Source organism: Ahaetulla prasina, chromosome 5 (assembly GCF_028640845.1).
Source record: "Ahaetulla prasina isolate Xishuangbanna chromosome 5, ASM2864084v1, whole genome shotgun sequence".
Classification (NCBI taxonomy): Eukaryota; Metazoa; Chordata; class Lepidosauria; order Squamata; family Colubridae; genus Ahaetulla; species Ahaetulla prasina.
In genome coordinates, this window is record NC_080543.1 from 61,485,281 (window position 1) to 61,505,127 (window position 19,847).

Genomic DNA, 19,847 nt, shown 5'->3' on the forward strand with positions numbered 1-19,847 from the left:
TAGTGTATATGTTTTGTGTATGTGTGTATGTGTATGTCCAAGTTTATAAAAATCAAGGAGCAATATAATTTCAACGCATTTTATTTTTGCCTGATATGATCATCCAAGAGGTCAAATAAAGTAGCTAAGGAAGATCATGCAGCAATAAAGTGCCCTTCTAAATTATCCACCTTTAATAAAAGCAATGGGTTGTGTCTAGAATTTTTGTCTTGTGGTGGAATTATTCAGTAGAATCCCAGACTTGCCGTGGAATTTCATCTTCCTTATGGCCTCCAGTGCCATCCCCCATGTCATTTGAGTTAGTTCTTCAACCTTCTGAAGTAGAGTCGCAGGGGGCGAACAGGGCAACAGAAAGGAGAGGGAATCACTAATTATGCTTGTTTTCTAGTTTTACCTGCAGGATCACAAGTCATTTACAAAGAGAAAATTATCTTTTATCTTAAAATTATCTATCTCATTTTCAACAGGCAATTCAAGATCATATCCAGTGTATGTATATATTGTATATATGTGTGTCATGGTTGCACACAGACTACATGCCAGTGCTTTAAACTGATCTTGATTTTGCTACAATTTGCCCCTAACTACTTATTTGAAGTAGCTATAAGCAAATATTGATAGGATTGTAATGTGAATCTTGACATTGATGTCATGAGTTCCAAAATTTTTGCATCATGCTGACACAAATTTCCTGCTTCATCTTCTCTTTTTGTGCTGATAAAGTGTTACCGGCTTTGTGTCACTGGTAATGCCACAGATTATGTAACTTCTTTTTTTCAGTGGATCACCCACTTATTCAATAACAAGGCAGACCATTCTCAATTAACAATTTAGGTTGTGGTAATATATCCTTGGGATATTTGGTACATTGACATTTTAAATAGTTAAGGCCTTGTGCATGCTTTTTCTTACCTTTGGTAAGTCTTTGGTTTATGGCACTATATAAATATGAGAAATAAATAAACAAAGTCTGTAAATATTTTTATGAAAATCTTGCATCATGTCCTTCCTCATAGTATTTATAAGAGGGATTCCAGGAAACCATAATATGCTTTCCTAAAGGACTTTTGTAGAACATTCTTGAGCTGCGCAAAACTTTCCACCTTTAACATATCATTTTATGTCATTTGCAAGGCTTTATTTGACACTAGACATAGTGGCTTGATTCCAATTTATTTTCACAATTTAAAAAAATTCATTTTAGAAAGCTGATTAGAAATGCTTGTTTTAATAAAGTTAGCTGCAGAAGAATATCATATCTCTCTCTCTCTCTTTCTCTCTCTCTCTCTCTCTCTCTCTCTCTCTCTCATCTATCTATTTATCTATCTATAATAACATGTATTAAATACTCATCACAAGATAAGCTTCTGAGTAGCTTACAATATTAAAAAGCTGTACAAAACCTAACGATATAAATACAATATTATAAAATTCTAGATAATATAAGAATTAAATCATGCCCTATTGGATCATTATTTTGGCCTATTTTTCCCAAAAAAGTTTTCCCCACATTGGAAAATGTGAGGAATGGATGAAATATTAGGCAATTGAAGGTGCTCTCCCAATATAGAAGCTTTGTCTTCCTTTGCTTTTTTTTTACTTTGGAGAAGGTGACGAAACATCAATGATAGTTTAAATGCTATCAATGTCTTATAGTGGCAACTTTCTGAGGAAGAAAGGAGGTGATATTTTGGAGAGAGCTTTGCCTACTGCTCTGTCCACTGGATATTCCCAAACTGTATAATATAGTGCATATCAGCCCCTGGGCATAGATTCTGTATGTACTATATATAAATCCTACAAAGAAGAAGAGTGTAACATTTATGTTAGGGTAAATAATACAGCACTATATTATTGCAGTCTAATGTTCTGCAATCTTAGACAAAATCACTACTAGTGACATATGATGCCTTCTAGAGTCATCCAACCATCTTTTGTGCCAATATAATTGTCACAATGCCAAGGTTTCTGTCATTAAATCAATGGTGATATAAACCCCTGGCAAGACAACAGACTGCAAAGAGGGATGTAGCAATAGAAAGTGAAGTGGAAAACTCAATTTGCACCCAAGAAATCTTTACCACTAAACACCTTATTTTCTCAAACCCATGTGGGAATGTCAATATCTGGTTAAGAATTCTGTTTCTAAAATTACATCTAAGACATTTTTATCACAAATTTGAAAAAAAGTATTAAATGGGGATAAAGAAATGATTGTTACCTTTTTTTAGGTATGAAAACTTACTGTGGAATCGATTCCGTTTTCCTACTATAGGTAGTCCTCACTTAACAATAGGAATTGGGATTGGGATTTCTATAAGTATATGGTTGTAAAATGTGACAGCACATGACCACGCTATTTAGCAGCAGAATTCTATCATTTCTGGTTGCCCTTGTTAAGTGAATAGCTGCAGGTCATTAAGGTTGTCATGTGGTCACCATTTGTGACCATCTGCCAGTTCTCCCCTAACTTTGCTTGTAGGAAGGTGACAAGGTGACAAATGACAACCATGTGACTACAGGACACTGAAACATAATTGTGAGCCACATTTCAAATGCCCGGCTCATGATCACAGGCATTCCGCAACTGCCATAAGTATGAGGACTGATCCTAAGTATCACTCATTCAGCTCTATAAGTTCAAACATTTGCTGAATGAGTGGTTATTAAACAAGGACCACCTATATTTGTATACTCAAAATAGATACTAGTATATATTCTTGCACAGATGTTTATTACGCTATCCTTCTGTTGCACATATGCCAGTGTTTGCAAATGCCATTTATTTATTACGTTTAGAACCCACCCTTTACCAAAAATATTATCTGGAAAGTCTGATTACAAAAATAAAGTTATAATAAAACATATTGTATATTATAAAATTGGAGTGAATACGTTTTGAAGACGAGAGAACACTGGGATTGATAAACTCCAAAGTCTAGTGAACTATAAAAATAATATCAAGATTAAGTCACGATTAATCCTTTAACTGCTTCACCAAGAGATAAATATTATGGTGGACGTTTCCAAATACTGAATTGCAGTCTTTGAGGTTTTGCTGAAGCAATCTTCAACACAAATGGATGGAAGTCTAAAATAAGCATTATGTTTCACATGACTAAAGGAAATAAAAAGAAGAAGATACAGAAAAGGTGGATGGATAAGATCAAGTGTCTTGGAAGAGCTACTTGGAAGCTATTTATGAAAACGAAGCAAAATGATGAGCATTTGTCCATACATTAGTCAGTTGAATTCAGTTTGATAGCACCTAATTAATCAAGTCTTTTAACATCAGTTAATCAGTTAATTAAAGCATACTCTAATCAGAGGTTATGATAGTTTTTTTTTCATTCAGTTTAACTGAGTTGGAAGGGACTTTGTAGGTCATCTAGTCCAACCCCCCACCCCCCAAGCAGGAGACCCTACATCATTTCTGACAAATGGCAGTCCAGCCTCTTCTTGAAAGCTTTCATTGATGAGCACCCACAACTTCTGAAGGCAAGCTGTTCAATTGGTTGATTGTTCTCACTGTTAGAAAATTTCTCCTTATTTCTAGGTTGAATCTCTCCTTGATCAATTTCCATCCATTATTCCTTGTCTGGCGTCTGGGTGCTTTGGAAAATAGCTCGACCCCTCCTCTCTGTGGCAGCTTCTCAAATATTGGAACACTGCTATCATGTGTCCCCTGGTTGTTCTCTTCACTAAACTAGCCATACAGAGTACTTGCAACAATTCATCAAATGTTTTAGCCTCCAGTCCCCTAATCATCTTAGTTGCTCTTCTCTGCTCTTTTTCCAGCATCTTTTTTATAGTGTGGTGACCAAAACTGGATGCAGCTCTATGTATGATGTGGTTATGATGTAGCTCTAAAAGTGCTTATTTTATGTTTGATTATCCTGCCTGCCTGCTTTCTAGAGAGATTGCTATATCCACTATATTTGTTATTACACATAGAATACATGTGCCATGAGACAATGAGACCAAGTGTGGATAGATTTTTCTTTTTTTATCCACATCACATCCAATAGAAGTATTTATTTTTATATAAATTCTTAATACACTAGTCAAATAGCCTAATGTTTCATCCTTTCCAGATATTTATTTTTCATTTCTTATATTTGCATAAGTAGATTTTGTATAAGAGGTTACTGAATTTCTGAAATATTTCCCTTCCATCATATTTTCATTACGTAAAAATTAAAATGAGATGTTAGAGTTGCAAGATATTTCCCTCTTTTAAAAAAAGATACAGATATTGGCACATCATCAAAATGAGAAGAATTTCAAAAGATAGGTAAGTAATTTACAGAAACAGGTTTCTTTCCTCTGGTATTGATATTTATCACTTCTAATGTGGAAAATATACCAAAGTAGGTTTCAGTCTGTATAGATATTGAACAATCCAGCTTTATAGCACAAGAAACAATATTATTGATCTCTTGTTAAGGTACATTTTGCTCAGTTGGATTCTCACTCAAGCATCATTTTCAACAATGCATCATAAGCTCCCCTGCTATATTGGGTGCCTTTTTCTAAACCCTGATCATTCATCCTCTCTATCATCTGCTCTTCCTTCCTCACATGTTATTGGAGCTGTAGTACTAACATTTTCAAGTGTACTCATCAGTCAAGATTCAAGAAAGAAAAATTATTATTTTAAAAAAATAACAGTTAAAGTCACTAGAATTAAACACTATTATAGATGACTTAACCATTCACAAATACCTTGATATACATATACTGTATCTGTAGCAATGAAAAGCAAAGCAAAATTTTGGACCGATACTGAATTGTCACATGCATTACATCAGTATGTAATTTTTGAAATAAGAAAAAGCAGTTAATTTCTGTATCTTCCTAAAATCAAATATTGCAGTAATTTCAGAGAGTTGTGTCAAGCCTACACATTTCATAGAATTATTCTAAGAATTGACTAAAGAAGTCTCAGTTTTTCCAACTTCAGTTTGCCAGGTTTTGCATTATGTTTTACTTTTTTAAAAGCCCATGTGAAATTTCAATCAACCAACCAATCCAGAGGACTGGAAAAGAGCTGATGTAGTTCCCATCTTCAAAAAAGGAAAAAAAAACAGATCCAGGAAACTACAGACCTATCAGCCTGACCTCAATACCGGGGAAGATTCTGGAAAAGATAATCAAGCAACGAATCACCGAACACCTAGAAGCAAACAAAGTAATAACCAAAAGCCAACATGGGTTTGTCAAAAACAGATCATGCCAGACTAATCTTATCACATTCTTTGACAAAATGACAAAATTAGTAGACCAGAGGAATGCTGTCGATATAATTTACTTGGACTTCAGTAAAGCATTTGATAAAGTAGACCATAACCTACTACTAGATAAAGTAGAAAAATGTGGGTTAGACAGCACCACCACCAGATGGATTCGTAACTGGCTGACCAACCGCACTCAACGTGTAGTCCTCAACGGAACTACATCCACATGGAGGGAAGTATGCAGTGGAGTACCCCAAGGCTCTGGTTTAGGCCCAGTACTCTTCAACATCTTCATCAATGACTTGGACGAGGGGATAGATGGGGAACTCATCAAATTTGCAGATGACACCAAGCTGGCAGGAATAGCCAACACTCCAGAAGATAGGCTCAAGTTACAGAAAGATCTTGACAGACTTGAACATTGGGCGCTATCTAACAAAATGAAATTCAACAGTGAAAAAAGTAAGGTTCTACATTTAGGCCAAAAAAACAAAATGCACCGGTACTGTATATGTGGTACCTTGCTCAATAGTAGTACCTGTGAGAGGGATCTTGGAGTCCTAGTGGATAACCATTTAGATATGAGCCAGCAGTGTGCAGCAGCTGCTAAAAAAGCCAACACAGTTCTGGGCTGCGTAAACAGAGGGCTAGAATCAAGATCACGTGAAGTGTTAGTACCACTTTATAATGCCTTGGTAAGGCCACACTTGGAATATTGCATCCAGTTTTGGTCGCCACGATGTAAAAAAGATGTTGAGACTCTAGAAAGAGTGCAGAGAAGAGCAACAAAGATGATTAGAGGACTGGAGGCTAAAACATATGAAGAAGGGTTGCAGGAACTGGGTATGCCTAGTTTAATAAAAAGAAGGACTAGGGGAGACATGATAGCTGTGTTCCAATATCTCAGGGGTTGCCACAAAGAAGAGGGAGTCAGGCTGTTCTCCAAAGCACCTGAGGGTAGAACAAGAAGCAATGGGTGGAAACTGATCAAAGAAAGAAGCAACTTGGAACTAAGGAGAAATTTCCTGACAGTTAGAACAATTAATAAGTGGAACGACTTGCCTGCAGAAGTTGTGAATGTTCCAACACTGGAAATTTTTAAGAAAATGTTGGATAACCATCTGACTGAGATGGTGTAGGGTTTCCTGCCTGGGCAGGGGGTTGGACTAGAAGGCCTCCAAGGTCCCTTCCAACTCTGTTGTTATGTTATGTTAATCATTCAATCAATCAGAATAGAGCTGGAAGGGACCTTATAGGTCTTCTAGTCCAGCCCCGTGCACAAGTAGGAGATCCTATAATATTTCAGACAGGTGGTTGTCCAATCTTTTCATAAAAATCTTTTTAAAAAGTGATGAAGCATCTATAACTTCTGAATGCAAGCTTTTCCACTTGATAATTGTCCTCACTGTTAGGAAGTTTCTCTATAATTTCAGGTTGCTTCTCTCCTTGATTAATTTCCATCCATTGTTTCTTGTCCTTCCCTCTGGTGCTTTGGAAAATAAGTTGACCATGTTGAATTTTGCTGTGCACATTTTCTTCTATTTTTACACTAGGGTCTCAATTTTATGTGCATTTCTAAGTGGAGATTTGCATTTCAAATTTCAAAATGATTGATATAATAATGCAAAAATGAGAAATTACATAAATTTGTTTTAAAATATAAACCATATGTTTTTTTTCTCCATCCCAGATTGTATGATATAGGGAGCAGCCTAATTAAGTTGGGGATGGATTGTCTGAGATCTGGGACAACATTAAAACCTTGTATGTTTGTTTTTTATAGACTCGGAAGTCCCATCCAACTACAATGTCTGAAGATCAGATGCTCTTTCAGCCATTTGAGGGAGGAAATAAACATGTAAACCATATTCATTGTTCTTTAAAGTGAAATCCAGAAGGTACACAAAAACTGAAGCTCCACCAGTTTGTATTATTGCTTCATTCTTGTAGACTAAAATCTCTATATAGTCCCTACAAAGTTGCCTACCTTCTGATTGAAATAATTTATCACAATCAAAATAAAGATAATCATGCTACTTAACAGTGTTAATAGTTTGGTCAGTCTTCTGGAAGTGAGGCAGAAGGGGGAGTAAAACCAGAATTCGTGTCTGAACTCTAAAATAAGTCTTTGCATCATGTGAGCTCAGTTTGAAGGAACATAATGTCACAGTTTGGCTTTGCACAAAGTCCAGAATATTTTATCCCTACTGCGTATCTTCTTAACTCAGATGAATAGTATGAATCAATTTCAGCTTTGATCACTGTTTTAGGTCATTCACAACATATATTTGACGTACTTGGAATAGAATTAAAGTACCGGTCATAAGCCTTGTGATTGCACCTCGTCACTTCAGTTGACCTATTCTTGTGAAATAGCCATTGCAAGATTGTGCCATTTGGATTGACGATGATCCCATAAACAATCTGATAATTTTGCCAGTCTGGAATGTATTTTTTCTTTGGTCTCTGTTGATTAGAATAGCATCAAGTAATATTTCAATTGCCAAGAAGGAAGGAGATTGAGGAGGAGGAGATTTTTGATAAGAGGTGAGCATTCCAGCCAGAGAAGCATAAACTTTGACAGGATTTCCTGGTTAGGTATATGAACTTTGACAGCAATAATAATTTAAATAGGCTGCTTTGAACTGAGCACAAAATCTTAGGAGTTCCTAAGATTAATGAAGATAGAGGGGAAGGCAACATCTGTGAGGATTTATTAGAAAAGGATTTAAAATACATATTTTTTAAACATCTGGTTGATTTGCTATTATCTGACATTGATTCTTGCAAATTTATCATCTAAATCAAAATACATGAAATATGGCTTAAAGAACGTATTGGTGATTCCCATTCTTCAGCTGGCTTCTTTGTTGCTCTCTCAGCTGAATTCTCAAGCCTGTGCAGCTGCTCTGCCATTCATTAGGCTAGAGCTGAGATAATTGCTTGAATCCTGCTCCAGAAATAATTATAGCCTGTCTCATTAAAATCCCCCTTTTCCATTTCCTGTGGCAATGGCAGTTTGGCTATCCTTCACTGCTTTTAGTATGAACACCCACAGAGTTTAACCACCATATTTCAGCAAGGAGTAGAAATATACCTTAGATTTCTTATTTTGTGCAACCTGAATGTAAAAACATTTTTGAATCTATCATTGGTTGAAACTTCATTTTTTAAAAAAGAAAAGGACATCCCTTTTCAGGTTTTAGTAGTCACGTGTAAAATGCTTAATTACAAAAGTGATAATCTTGAATTGTTCAAATCACTGGTCAAAACTTAAAAGAATTTCCTACAGAAAAGCCCTACTGTAATGGTGGCCAGCTCCAACAACAGCACACAGCTCAAGTAAATAGTTTTCACACAGAGTCTCAATAATCAGGTCAAATGCCAGGATGAAGAGAATAGATTGCAGAATCTTGGGAACCAAATAAGAAAACTATTGCCCTTATTTATTAATAACTGGAGCCACTATGAGTTATTTGATTTTTTTCCCTGACAGATTCCCTAGTTAATTAATGGGCTTGCTTAAGAGACAAGGATGAAATAAACATGTTTCTCATTGTCATATATTCAACAATTCTCCTTTCCTAGATAACAATAATACTCTTACATCTTCCACCATTGAGTTTAGAGACAAAAAATCCACTTTTCTTTCTGGACAAGAGGCCAGGTAACATGTCTAAATCATCCACACTCTAGGACAGTGATGGTGAACCTTTTAGAGACCTAGTGCCCAAACTGCAACCCAAAACCCACTTATTTATCGTAAAGTGCCATCACGGCAATTTAACCTGAATAATGAGGTTTTACTACCTAAAATAATGATAAACAAGGCAGAGTTCAGCTAATTGTTCTAAGAAAAACGGGATAAATGCACTTTTAATTCCCCTTCCTTTTTTCCCATGCTTTTGAAATATTACGTTTAGCAACAATAAAAAAATAAAAACTTTTTAATATTTTCCTCTCTTTCTTTCCCTTTCTTTCCCTCTCTCTCTTACCCCTCTCTCTTTCCCTTCCTCTCTCTCTCTTCCCCCCCTCTGTTTCTTTCTCTTTCCCTCCCTCTTTCTTTCTCTCTCTTTTCCCCCTCTGTCTTTCTCTTTCCTCTTTCCCTCCCTCCCTCTCTTTCTCTCTCTCTCTCTCTCTTTCTCATCTATCAGTCCCTCCCTCTATCTATCTATCTATCTATCTATCTATCTATCTATCTATCTATCTATCTATCTAGCTCTACAGTAGCTATCTATCTATCTGTGCTCTCCTACCCAGCTTCAGGTATCATGTGAATCCAACCACTTGGGCTGTGGAGGGGCAGTGGAGACTGGCAAGCAAAGCCAAGCGTTAGAGATCCACGCAAAAGAAGGCAACTCCAACCTGTATCCTGGTGGGGACACACACACCCCTTCCCTCTCCCTCTCTCCCCTTGCACCAGGGGCCTGGGCAGCCTGAACACAGCTCCCTCCTCGGATGCGACCAGCAAGCAAACAAATGTGGCGCTCTGGCTGGGAGGTGGCAGCACGGAGCCCTGGCTGGTGAGAGTGGAGCAGGCAGGGTGCGCACCTTTCCCTCTGCTGCTGTGGTGATAGCTGAGAGGGACGCACAAGTCAAATGTTTAGAGCCGTGCTTGGCGGAGTTTGCAAGTGGGCTCTGTGGGGCTGCCTAGCAGGGAAGGAGACCCTGACCCATTTGGTTTGCTTCAGTGTGGGGTAAGAACACAGAAGGTGGAGGAAATCTATGCTTCTCGGCGTTCAACCCTCAAAGACTCTTTTGGGATGACTGGGAGAGGACAGTGAGGGGTGGGGCCAGCCAGTGATGGGATCACCCAACAGGGAGCCACAGCGGAGCGATGAAAGAGCCTGCGGCTTGCTGATACCCGCCTTAGGGCTGGGGTGATGGCACGCATGCCCACAGACAGGGCTCTGCATGCCACCTCTGGCACGCGTGCCATAGGTTCACTACCAGGGCTCTAGGAGAAGAGTTACCGTGACTATCCCCCCCTACCTCAGGTATGTGTCATGGCTTCCAAAGCTGACAGTATGAGGATGCAGACTGGAAAAGAAAGAAGTGAGCAGAAATGAGTTATGTCAGAGTTGGTATCGCCATAGGCACCTTTGACAAACCTGAGGGCTTCAATTTATGAGGATGCCATAGATCGGGGATCTCAAACTGGTGGCCCACGGGCCAGATGCATCACATGCAGGCCACACCCACCCCAGCTCCGTGAAGGGAAAAATGTCATGAAACATCACGTGACAGCGATGTGACGCCACAATTTTGACACCCGTGCCATAGATGGAGCTGATGGAAAAGTCAGGCTGCATGAACAGCAGCACCCTCCCAAGAAGAATTAGTGCCAGGATAGTCTTTCCAGTGACTCACCACAATGCATTCCACCTCAAATTCTTCAGTAGAAGGAGCCTGCAGAGCACAGCAGGCTCTCAAGTAAAAGTAGAGATGATGAAATGCAGGGTGGATATTTATTAAAGCCAGTAGCAATAAAGAAAAAAAACCCTGAGCCAATCTGCGGTACTACTGTAGTGAGAAGGACCAATATATTTAGACTCTAGGTTCTTGAAAGTGTGAGAGGAAGAAAAAAAATCAGGCAATCTCCCACAACAGAAGGCCCCTTTTGCTGGTAGCAATCTATAGTATGTTTATCACTAGCCTTGCCTGTGGCTTAGGGAGGAGTTGTACTGCTATTCTTGTAGGAAAGTAGAAGCTGCAGAACAGATGATGTAGGGTCCTGGAGGATAAGGCATTGAAGTGAAAGCCTAGAAAGGAGGCATCCCAGTAGAAAAAGTATAGTTATTATTTGAGAATTCAGATAATAGTTAACACATAATGCGTAGAATTGCATTAGTTTTCTTATTCTGCCCCTTCATCTGAGGTTAATGAGCAGAGGATAAATCTAAACCTGAACTGTGAAACCTGAATTAAAATTATGTTATGTTCAGTAAAATCAAATTCAAAATACATGTAAAAAGTTATAAACCCATTCCGCCCCCCAAAAAAACCACTGCACGTTGTTTTTTAAAATAGTTTTTAAGTATTCCAATTAGAATAGAATCTACCTTACCAGGATTTATCTGAATACTTATGCAAAAATTATATTGCCCTCCAAAGCTGAGCAGAATAAAGTAAAAAAAAATATTCACTTTTTTCTAACTTGGCATATAGTTTGTGTATATGTATCTTCTCTAGAACATTCCTGACATGTTCACTATGTGCAATTGGACAAAATCAAAATATTATTTAAATATACAACAGTCCAAAAAGTTAGAAAACGCCTCATTAAAGAATCTCATGAATACTGAGATGATTAGATAATCCAAAGTACATCACAGTATAGTCAAACTTTCCATAATGTGTGTTAAACACAGTTAAATAATCACGGCCCTGTTAAGCTCTTCTCAAATCCAGCTTAGTGAAATAATTGCCATTTGGAGATATTCCAGATCAGAACTCAGTGGCACCCCAAGGGTGACAAAGTTCAAAATTTCAAAGTTGTAAACCATTCTCAAAACATCTGACTTTTCTGAGTAAGATGGTAGAACAGAGGCAAGAGATGAAGAAAGTCTAATAGTTCTTCTTCTTTTGACTTATCATCAAAAAAAAATTTCAAAGAAGCTAACTCCTGGATGGACACTTTAGTGTGGACTAAAGCTGCAGCTTTAATTTTTTTAGAACAAATACATGCTAAGGAGGAGCTAAATAAAATTAAATCTAAATTGGACTGATTTAGGCAAAGGCTTTGTTCTTTTCAATATTTTTTTCATACAAAATTCAGCTATCATCCTAGCTTGAAGTATTTCCTCTTGAGAGATGCAAAGGCTTTATATATAGTAGTTTAGCCAACAGTATGCAATTCATATTCAGTACTGCTAAAGAATTGAGAACGTACAAACATTTCTATAGAAAGCCTCCCCCTTGCATTGTTAGAGAAAAAATTCCTGAGTTCCGTCTTCCTTTTCAGTCACCTAAATGATGAGATTTAGGTCTATCCCCCACTCAACCAAGATATAATTTGTGATGGCTCCAATAGCTTTATTAAGAATCTATGACATCTGATTGAGTACACAAGATGTTTAGCAACGTTTGCTTGGGCAAGATTCCAAGCATACATAATACTCTTGTTCTGCTATAATAACAAATAAGAGGAAGAAAGTAAAAGTATAGTTACAGAAATGGTACAGGCAGTGGTGGGTTCTAACCGGTGTTACCACCCGTTCGCTTCTTGCACGCACTTTGTGCGCAATCACTTTGCGCGCTATCGGCACCAAATTTGAAGTTTGCGCAAGCACAATGACTGCCTAAACAGCTGAGGCATTGCAATCCACTCTGCCGTGCCATTCAGATGGGCTAAAAATGGACGAATAAAGGTAGGGGTAGGTGGGAGGGCTCAAATGCCAGACGGAACAAACCAGTTTGCTGTCACTTCAACATCTCCACTACCGGCTCTCCCGTACCGGGGAGAACCGGTAGCAACCCACCACTGGGTACAGGATAGTATTTTAGTAGCCAATCTATTCTCAAGGCAATGGGAATAGAGAAGGAAATACTTAAATACAATTTGCAACGTTTCTAAGTGGTTGTTTATGATGAAGTGAAGGGGAGCAATATGTTCCACAATGTGACCAGGATGTAGAAATCTTTCGTCTTTGGTTTCCACATGCATTGTATGTTCTGTTGTTTGAGTGGGCAGTAGTTGTATTAATGAAATTAGTTGTTTCTCCTCAAACTAATATTGCTAAAAGAGGCATTACAGAGTATAAAATCCCCTGGAGAATAAAGTGTTCTCAGTCAGGGTCAGATGTCTGTCTTCACGTTAGTTGGTTGAGAACTGACCATCTGTCCTTTTGAAAGTGTGTCATTTTCCATATTCTCAGCCTGGAATGAGTGGGTATTCATTGGTAAAGTAGTCCTTGATTTCACAGTTGTGGCATGTCACACCTGATTCAGGACAGGAAAGTTTAACAAAGCAGAGACACGCAAGGTGACCAATATTGCCACAATAAACGTGTAAACCAAGGGCACATGTTATTTCCATGTAGCTAATAAGGGGATTCTCATTGTTCCTAACTGCATAGGTTCAACTCCAGTAACATCTAAAGACTGTGCGGAAAGGGAAGGAGTGGGTGTAGAAAGGATGTAACATTTCTCTTTTCCATCTTTAGTGTGTCTCAGCTGTTCCAGATTTTCATCTTATGATCACATAGCTTTGAAATAGCTGCTCTTGACTGACCAGCATGTCTTGACAAGCTTATTCTCACAGTTCTCATCTCACAATTCATTAAACAAACCTTTCCAAAATGGCAAAGCAAACTGTTTCAGAGAATATCTATAGCATGTACTTAAATTTTTATTATATATTCTCATGCTCTTTATGTGCTTATCTTGGTTTTACCTATAAATCTTCTGGTTAGCAGCAGCTCTGCTAATAAAATCATCAAAGGCATATTTAAATAAACAAATAAATCTAAATAGAGCCAGTTTAGTCTAGTGGTAAAGATTACAGTCTAGAAACTGGGAGACTGTGAGTTCTAGTCCTGCATTAGGCATGAAAACTGGTTGGGTCACTTTGGGCCAGTCACCCACACTCAGCCTAATTGACCTCATAGGATGTTTGCTGTGGAGAAAATAAGAGAAGGAAGGAGTATGTTCACTGCCTTGAGTTATTTATAAAAGTAAAGGCAGGTTTTAAAAATCTAAAATTAAATAAAAATATTTCTACATACAATTGTATTCCTTTATGTGACTACTGTTGTCTACTATAGTACCTGCTCACGGGCAGCTCCAATTAACAAAAATTGAAAAACAAAGGCTACTTAAGTACAAATACATGAGGAATTCAGCTGATTTTCTGGATATATACAGCTCAAATTGAGTGATGAAAGGCTTTGTTAAATTTGTCCATTAAAGATTCTAGTGAGTGAAACAACAAAAATGGAGGAGTAAGAACAGCAGAAAGTGAAACCCTGATAATACCAGGTGGAGCAGCAATTGATATATTTATCTTATTTTTAAGTGATCTATGCATTGATTTGCTGCTGGTGTTGAATTAAGAAAGGTCGGGAGTGTTTCCAGCAGGTCTAGGCCTAGAATACAAAAGTAACTTCTTTTGTATAATAGACCTAGACCGGCTGGAAACACTCCCGACCTTTCTTAATCTCTTAATCTCTGAAGCTAACTAGTTTCTCTGGTAAAACAAAGTTTCAGAGATTAATGTCAGCCCCCTAACAGCAGTGCACAATCAAGGACCCAAGATTCATACAGTGTTTCATTCATCAGTTAAAGTTAGATTACAGGATTTTGGGAGCTAAATAAGAAAATTGTAGTACTTTATATTAGTGAGTATGTTATGGAGCGGTTCTTCACATTTTTTTTCTCATTGATTCCCTCACTGATAGACAGACAGACCATCCCTAACTGAAATGACCATCTGTTCCTCACTTGATGTGCTTTGAACAATTCCCTTTTCTTTCCCTCCTTCCAAGAATACTCTTCAGAATGACAAGATTCTAAGCAATCACAAAATGAAAGATATTTTAGTAATAGAGAAGCAACTCTGGTGTAAAGAGATGTTACATATATAAAAGCATACAATTTATTAAACATATATAGAGAACATAAACACCAAAGGCAATAAAGTATTAACTAACAGGTCCAAAAAGAAATTAACACATTAATTTTTAACATTAAAGCAATGACAATCGACAGCCTTTCTTCAACTCTGATGATAAGAGTACACACTTTAGTTTCTATAGATGTTTTCTTATTTTTGTTTCCTTTTGTGCCTGGAAGACAATATCAAATTTAAAGCAATGTATTTGGTTCTCTCTCTACCTCTCTCTCTCTCTTCTCCATTTTAGGTCCTGTCTGCTTTTTCCTGTTCCAGTCTCTAGCTGTGAATCTGATATCAAGCCATCTGAAATCTTAGGATATGTCAATTCATTTCAATTATCTTTAATCAAATTTGAGATTTCAAAAATGTAGAATTATGTTCAAGAAAATACAATATGCTATAAATTTGAGGTTCTATCCTAGTGTATGCCCATTTGTCACTATGAATATCATAACATTATAAATCAAAGGAGTGAAAATTGAGTAATGTTGACAAACTGCTCTCTTTATTTGACCTAGTTGATTACTGTGATGCTTAATCTTGTAATAATCCTAATGGCCTTTAATTATATACACAAATGACAAAGCAAATTATTTCTTTAGAAGTGGTTAACCAACATAGACAGTAACTATTAATTTTATGTATACCAGTTGCACTTTTTCATTAAATATAGCATGTTCCCTTTACTTTCTCAAAGCATTATGAGTTAATAGTGAAAACATATTGAAACTGAAATTTACTTATCCTGTATGATCATGCGATTGTGTGATCTTAATTCTCTGAAAAATAGTAGGCTGTTGTTGTTAGTTGCGAAGTCATGTCTGACCCATCACAACCCCATTGATAACTGTACTCCAGGCCTTCCAGTCCTCAGAGACCATTTAAGCTCATGCCAACTGCTTCAGTAACTCCATCCAGCCACCTCATTCTCTGCCATCCCTTTCTTCTACTGCCCTCAATCGTTCCCAGCATTAGGCTCTTCTCCAGTGAGTCCTTCTTTCTCATTAGGTGGCCAAAGTATTTCAGTTTCATCTGCAGGATCTGGTCTTCTAAAGAGCAATCAGGGTTGGTCTCCTCTAGGACTGACCGGTTTGATCACCTTGCAGTCCAAGGGATTCGCAGGAATCTTCTCCAGCACCATAGGTCAAAGACCTCAATTCTTTGACACTCAATCTTCCTTATGGTCCAACTTTCACAACCATACATTGCAACTGGAAAAACCATAGCCTTGACTATACGCACTTTTGTTGGCAGGGTGATGTCTCTGCTTTTTAGTACGCTATCTAACTTTGCCATAGCTTTCCTCCCCAGGAGCAAGCATCTTTTAATTTCTTGGCTGTAGTCCCCATTGCGGTGAACTTGGAGCCCAGGAAAATAAAATCTGTCACTACCTCCATTTCTTCCACATCTATTTGCCAGGAATTGAGTGGGCCAGGAGCCATGATCTTAGTTTTCTTAATGTTGAGTTTCAATCCAACTTTTGCACTCTCTTCCTTCACCTGCATCAGAAGGCTTTTTAGTTTCTTTTCACTTTCTACCATTAGAGTGGTATCATCTGCATATCTGAGGTTTGTTGATATTTCTCCCGGCAATCTTAATTCCAGCTTATTTTTATTTTTATTTATTTATTTTTGTCACACAGTATATATAAGCATAAGTATGAGATAAGTATGAGCATAAGTATGAGATAAGCATAAGATTCATCTAGCCCCGCCTTTTTCATGAAGTGCTCTGCATATACGTTAAATAGGCAGAGTGACAGTATACAGCCTTGCCGAACTCCTTTCTCAATTTTGAACCTCAGTGGTTCCGTGTCCAGTTCTCACTGTTGCTTCTTGACCCACATATAGGTTTCTCAAGAGACAAATAAGATGGTCTGGTACTCCCATCTCTTTGAGAACTTGCTACAATTTGTTGTGATCCACACGATCAAAGGCTTTAGCACAGTCAATGAAGCAGAAGTAGATGTTTTTCTGGAACTCCCTAGCTTTCTCCATGATCCAGCATATGTTGGCAATTTGATCTCTAGTTCCTCTGCCTCTTCGAAATACTGCCTGCACTTCTGGTAGTTCTCGGTCCACATACTGCTGGAGCCTAGCTTGTAGGATTTTGAGCATAACTTTGCTAGCATGTGAAATGAGTGCAATGGTGCGGTAGTGTGAACATTCTTTGGCATTGCCCTTCTTTGGAATTGGAATTTAAACTGACCTTTTCCAATCCTGTGGCCACTGTTGAGTAGTTATTGCAGCATTTCACCTTTTCAGTCTATTTTCATTCAATGTTTTAGAATACATTCAGTACAACAGGATTAATATTTACCACCCTGAAATAGAAAGCATATCTGATGATACATTGAGAAAAGGTATCCATGTAGATTTCAACAACAAGACTCATTTCAAACTGTTTCATAGGTATCAGGCAATTGCCCTGCTCCTTTGAAGGTGCTACAGGCAGGAAGGTAAAATAAACCAACATTTTCTCCACCTCATCCCGTATCTCCAGATAAGACAGCAAAAGATCCTACTGAAAGGTTGGAATTCTTACTTGATAGTAAACTCGATCAAAATAAGCATGATGTAGAGTGGATCCAGAGTCTAAGGTGGGAGATATGATAGTTCCTTATTTGATTTTCAGAAATCTAAAAAAAGTTAATATCCATAAAAATTTATTTTGCCATAGCTCTTTCTCTCATCTCACATATACATACCCACTGAAACAATTCTGATTCTGATTAAAAGGCAATGTTGAACTTTCCTCAATGTAGCCAGAATTTTCTCCCAAAGAAATGTCATTTATTCTGAATTGCAGCCCTAGTTTTTCAATACTAATAAATGTGTTCTACTCTCTAGAGCTGTGTTACAAAATCTTAACAAATATAGTTTTAAAAAGCTTCCCTCCACAAATTCCTCAAGGTAATTTCCATGTGTTACTTGTGACTCAACAGCCTGGGAAGAAAGCACTATCCTTAGCTAGCCTAAAGGTATAACTTTCCAATTGGCCTCAGCCCATTTTCCTTCAAAGCATCTTTTTTTAGCACAACAAATTCAGGATAAGATAAAATAACTGTGAATGTATTTTAGCAAAGAAACATAGATTGATTCCAGATGGTCCTTTTAATATGCAATTGGGCAATTTGGAAGAGGTACTTCATTTTGATCAAAGCTCTGGTCAAATTGTCCTTCAAGCCTGCTGAATGAAGCACCACAGTATCTTATTTTCAGAAATGGCCTTGGCATTTTGCTTCACCTCTGACATCTGTCTTCTGAGGGGAAACATCTCTGCTTCAAAGAAGTCTATACGAAATATATACGGATGCATCAGTATACGGATGCATCAGTAGACCTCTCAAGTCAAAGACCTTTTAAAAATAGACTGCACACAGCCATCATACAAGAATCTCATTCTTCTGCTTGATTCACAAATGGCTTCATATGCCTGTTGTAAACACAGATATTCCAAACATACTTTACTCCAATCTTTAAAGAATGAAATTAAACAAAATGAGTATGCTGCTGTGTGAAAGAGCTTTGCCTACAGTATGCTTATAACTATCACTGTTCAGGAAGGGAAGGCTAGAATATCTCGACATAGGCATATGTATTCATAAACACTAGTGGCCTGGCCAAGGCCAAGAGTTGTTGAAGGCTGGCTAAAAGAAATGTTACTTGGTAAAACAAGAGGACAAGTGATAAAAAATGTCTCCAGGATACTAACTATCTTGGATTAATCCTGGAAGACAGCAAGGGGTGTCATTGTGGTGTCCCAACTGTCCCAGGCTGGGGCAAACTCTTATTAGCTAAAGTATTAATGGCTATGGCATCTACTAATAAATATTTTTAATATACAATTCATATGTGATTTCATTTCATGCCTTCAGTAAGACCTCATTTATCTTTCTGAGAATTGGGATAATACAGCCTTTCTCTCAATATTATTTAGGCAACCAAAATCTTAACTGGCTTGGTTTAACAATCAATGTTTAATTATATTCAGTACCATTGTATCCTATTTGCTCAATAATAGAAAAAATACTGCTTAATAAATTGATTATATTTAAACCTGGCCATCTATAATAATAATAATAATAATAATAATAATAATAATAATAATAATAATAATAATAATAATAATAATAATAATAATAATAATAATAATGCTTCAGGTGAATCTGCATAAAACCTAACAGTCCCTCTCTTTCCTGTTTCATTCCTTCAAACTCATGGCACTGTTGATGATATACTTCTGAGGGCAATTGCCGAGAGATGGATAAATTAATTTAGAGAAAAGGATTAGGATTAGAGAAAAGACATTATCTCCATTTACTGGTGACTTATGGACTTTTGTCAAAACAATGGGGGGTAAATGGGGTTTGTGGCTTTGATGATTAAACAGGATAGATTATAGAAAGAATATTATGGTGCAACTTCACAGAGAGATTAAAACATAATGGTACTTGTAACAGTGGTGGGTTTCAAAATTTTTAAGGCTACTGCAAAATCCCCATTTCTTCCCGATCAGCTGGGAATCGGGAAGCAGAGAATAGATGGGGGCAGGGCCAGTCAGAGGTGGTATTTACCAGTTCTCCAAACTACTCAAAATTTCCGCTACCGGTTCCCCAGAACTGGTCAGAACCTGCTGAAACCCACCTCTCACTTGTAACCTCTGTGAAAATATTCAGGAAGGCACTTCAGGGTTTTTTCCATCCTTTTTTCTGGCCCAGATCACTCTGAAATTGTAGTTGACATTCAGCAGCAACACATTTCATTTTCCAGAGTTTTTGTTGATTTGTTTCTTATAAAACAAGGAAAAATAGGTATGTTAATATTCTTACACACCTATTTTGGTTAAATAAAGGAGCAAATATTCTTCTCCCAAAATAAGAAAAAACAGCCAGTAAATTCTGACCCTCTCCCCTTCAAGAGACTTTGTCGTTCCTTTTGTAGCTCTTGGTAGTCAGGTAAAAAAACCAGCCTGTAATATAAGTATAGTTCCAGACA

The 19,847-nt window shown here is 37.5% G+C and overlaps 1 long non-coding RNA gene across 11 annotated transcripts in view; it reads left to right on the forward strand.

Annotated features, from left to right (window-relative positions):
• The window catches only part of LOC131199863 (uncharacterized), a 32,317-nt gene that overhangs the window by 9,016 nt on the left and 3,454 nt on the right, over window positions 1-19,847 (forward strand). For 3 of the 11 annotated variants that reach the window (XR_009155455.1, XR_009155447.1, XR_009155445.1), the window contains one exon: window positions 7,021-7,273. This is a non-coding gene — a long non-coding RNA (uncharacterized LOC131199863). Of the gene's footprint in view, window positions 1-7,020; window positions 7,274-9,391; window positions 12,036-15,097; window positions 17,067-19,847 lie in introns of those variants that run through there. The other 8 variants (XR_009155453.1, XR_009155449.1, XR_009155451.1 and 5 more) reach the window with 8 other exon arrangements.